Raw genomic sequence first — 4,480 nt, 5'->3', positions numbered from 1 at the left:
CTATGATATCTCATTGTGGTTTTCGTTTGCATTTCTTATGTGTTAAACATTTCTTCATGTGTTTATTGGCCATTTCTATATTTTCCGTGAGAAGTGTGTCTTCAAGTCTTTAGCCTGTTTTCTAATTTGGATTATTTGTGGTTTTTTTTCTTGTTGAGTTGAAAAATCGTTTATATATTTTAGATAATAGAGCCTTAGGAGATACATGAATTAAAATTTCCTCCATCATGTAGGTCGTTTCATTCTTTGATAGTGTTCTTTGATGCACAAAAATTTGCTTTCTAACTTTTGATAAAGTCCATTTATCTGTTTTTACTTTTCTTGTTTGTGTCTTTGGTATCACATAATAAAAAGCTGTAAAGAGCTCAGCTGAACTGGGAGAGAAAGAATTGAGCTGTTGGGTGTCAGAACAGCCAATTAAGGCAACAGGCCATAATGATTTAGGCCTTTAATCACTTATTACAACAGTCATCTCCATCATATCATGAAAGTTAATGATTATTTTTATATTTACTCCCAGTATAGGTTTCCCGAATGACCTGCATGGACAAACACAATCTAACACTGTTGAAAGAATTCATTCTAATGGGAATCACAGGACTGAGCTGCAGGCTCCATTATTTGGACTGTTCCTCACTGTTTACCTGGTCTCAGTCGTGGGTAATCTGGGTTTGATCATCCTCACCAAGATAGACTCTAGGCTACAAACACCCATGTACTTTTTCCTCAGACACCAGGCTTTCACTGATCTTGATTATTCTACAGCTGCGGGACCCAAAATGTTAGTAAATTCTTCTGTAGCTCAACCTACCATCTTGTATAACTAAGGTGCTACCCAATTCACTTGCTTCAGTATGTTTATTACTGGCGAAGTTTTATTTTGTTGGCAATGGCTTATGACTGCTATGTAGCCATCTGTAACCCTCTGTTCTACATAGTCGTCATGTCACAAAGATTGTCAGTTGCTTGAGACCCTATCTGTACAGCACCATTTTGTCTTTGCTAACTACTATAAGGATTTTCCTTTCATAATTTGGCAGCTGTAATGTCATCAGGCATTTCTGCTATGATAGTCTCCATTGATAACTTTCTTCTGCTCAGGGACCTATGAAATTAGATTGATAACTCCGATCTTTTCAACTTTTAAATTAGTGTCATCTCTTCTGATAGTCCTTGTGTCCTACATTCTGATCCTTGTTGCCATCCTCAGAATGAACTCTGAAGAAGGCAGGCACAAGGCTTTCTCCACCTGTGGATCCCATCTGACAGTGATAGTCATATATTACAGTACTCTATCTTTTATGTATGTGTGGCTCAAATCCAGCCATTCATTTGATACTGATAAAATAACTTCTTTATTTTACAGTTTACTTATACCCATGCTGAATCCAATGATCCACGCTTGAGGAACAAAGAGGTAAAAAAAAAATGCTCTTAATAGGACCTGCAGGATATTTGCAACTGTGGTATTTAAAATTCACTGTAAGATACACTAACAATAAAGTATGTATTAACCAATGTAAACTATAACTCTGCAGGAGTCTTGTACTGTTGTTTCCAGGAGATGGGCAACAATCAATGTGTGATAAGCATGGAAATAAATAAAATTTTTCATTATTTTGAAATTTCAAGTGAGAACAATCCTCTAACAGATAGTTGATTTTTTAAATGTTTTTTAAAATTTTTATTTATTTATTTTTGAGACAGAGAGAGCGCAAGAAGGAGAGGGGCAGAGAGAGAGAAAGAGAGAGGCATAGAATCCGAAGCAGGTTACAGGTTCTGAACTGTCAACACAGAGCCCAATGTGGGGCTCAAACCCACGAACTGTGAGATCATGACCTAAGCTGAAGTCAGACGCTCAACTGGCTGATCTACCCAGGTGCCCCTCTGATTCTTGTTCATACTTCAGATATTAGCCTCAATTAGTTTCAATTCCAGATCAGGTGCCATTCCTACATATTCTTGCACATAGCTTATTTGCCTGTCTCTTCTACTAAACACTTATTTTTATAAACCAGAGGCTCTATATATTCCTTTCACAAAATTCAAAAAAAAATTTAAAACATGAAAAAAAAAAGGTTAAGGGCACACCTTATATACACAATATATTATTACTTGTAACTCATTTAATCATTTTAAACAATACAATAGGATGGAGTTTTAAAATGAGTCCGTGTGTCATCCACCTAAGGACACCATTGTAGAACTGAAGGAGTACTGGCAAGCTAGGGGTGTAGATAACATATGTTAATCAATTTCCCTATATGTTTGTTTTGGTAAAGGTACTTCAGAGGAATGAAATCAAAAGAAGGTTTCATACACATACGTACATACACACACATATATGAATATGTCATATTTTATATGTGTAAAATATTTTTATATAACATACAAATACATATATAACTGTATACAATATATGATAATACAGCTTTGAGAGAGAGAGAGAGAGAGAGGAGATTTTGAGAAATTAACACATATGATTGTTGGGATTGGCAAGGCAATATCTGCGGAGTAGCCCAGCATCATAAGAGTTGATATTGCAGTCTTGAGTACAAAGAGGGGAAACTGAGGTAGATTTTCTATATTGCTGTCTGGAGCATAATATCTTTGGGGGACCTCATTTTTTGTTCCTTAAGGCTTTCAACTGATTGGATGAGGTCCACCTACATTCTGGAGGGTACGTGACTATATTCAAAGTCTATTAATTTAAATTTTAATCACATGTAAAAACTATCTTTACAATAACATCGAGACTAATATTTGACTAATCAACTGGGCACCATAGCTTAGCCAAGTGGACACATAAAATTAACCATCAAAGCATGGGGGGAAAAGAGCTAATCAGGAGTAAAATGTATGAATGTAATATACAAACTAACAAAAAAACTAAGTCACTGGTGAATACAAAGTATTCTACACAATTAATAAACATCCCCCCTTGTATTCGGTAAAGCTTTCAAATGCGTCAGGGATAATCAAGAAATTGCTCGGCATATCCTCAGGGAGAGTCTCAGAGGGCGAAAAAGAATCCATAAAATGATCTCACGTATTATGAAGCACATGGGGAAGTCAAGACAGAAGTTAGATCACAGGTAAACAGAATGTTTCGTGTAATGCTGTATTATACCAATATCCAAATAGTTTTGGTGACATTTGAAAGGTAACAGTTTTGTTCCATTGTCAAAGCATAGCAAAACATTAGGATTTCTGGTTCGCTTCTGTGTTCTACTATTGATAGTGCGTGACAAAATAAGAATGTTCTTCTTTCTCTTCAGATTACTTGTTCAAGTATCTTCACAAAGGCTAATAAGCATTTTTGAAATGTCAGTGCCATATTGCTTATGTAAATGTATGTTTCATGTAAATACTTGATCATAAAAATAATACAGGTCAAAACTGAGCTACCATAAAGCCCAACTAAAGTGTCAAGAATAAAGAATAGGGGCACCTGGGTGACCCAGTTTGCTAAGCGTTGGACTCTTGGTGTCGGTTCCAGTCATGATCTCACAGTTTGTGAGTTCTAGCTTTGCATCTGTCTCTGTGCTGACGGTGTGCAGCCTGCTTGCGATTCCCTCTCTCGCTACACCTCCCGTTTGCTCTCTCTCTTTCTCTCTCTCAAAAATAAATAAATATTTAAAAAATTGTTAAAAAAATAAAGAATAAAATATATGGCAGAATTATGAAACTGTAGGTGTTCAGGTGTTCACTTGATATCTGAATTATCAGTCATTAGGGACTAGATTCTTCTTATCCACTTCTCAAAAATATTGTGATAGTTATTTAAATCAATTTATAAATGTGAATTTTTTTCTACTTTTTATTGAGCAATAAGAGAAACTCCACCTCCTACTGAGGTGTGAAAACTAATATTTGGAGCCTAGGAGACTTTTAGTATCCAGTGTTTTGGTGATGGTAAATGTACAGCATGTTCAGTTACCTGAGGAATCTGACAGAAAGCAAACATAGTTTTCTCAGAGTATAACTTCAAAAAACAAGGATCTGATCATCTAAACAGATAGTAAACTGTGAAAAAAAAATGTGCTTTGCTGAACTCAAGAGAGAAAGCCTAGATGTCAAGCTCAAGAGCAAAAGCCCTTCTCCCTTATCTCACAGGAAATCAGCACCAGCAATGTCATTTTTTTTCTTTCACCGTTCACCACTGCACCCAAACAACACTATATTGTTTCTCCTTCTGTTCACGTAACAGTTTTTCTTAAAGTAATTCAAATTCAGTATTTCTCACCGAAGAAGATGTGTACTTGGTAACAAGCAGTTTATCAGAAGCTCACCATCTTATAAGCAATGTCTTATGTGCTGTAAGTGTGGATTTTCTATGAATGTGTTTATAATATAATATTACAATACTGCATATTTCTGTTGCTTTCTTAGACTCTTGACACTGTTATTTTACTTATATTCAGGATAAAACACAACCAGATGATATAACATGAAAGCTATTTACTGTGCTGATTCAGGA

General features: G+C 35.6%; 1 pseudogene; it reads left to right on the top strand.

Moving 5' to 3' along the window:
- Positions 1–543: 543 nt before the first annotated feature.
- On the top strand, positions 544–1,412 carry LOC125916023 (olfactory receptor 8K3-like; annotated as a pseudogene).
- Positions 1,413–4,480: the final 3,068 nt, after the last annotated feature.

The sequence above is a fragment of the Panthera uncia genome, chromosome D1 (assembly GCF_023721935.1).
Source record: "Panthera uncia isolate 11264 chromosome D1, Puncia_PCG_1.0, whole genome shotgun sequence".
Lineage (NCBI taxonomy): Eukaryota > Metazoa > Chordata > Mammalia > Carnivora > Felidae > Panthera > Panthera uncia.
Note: the sequence above shows the minus strand (reverse complement) of the source record. Positions and strands in the feature narration are given on the sequence as shown.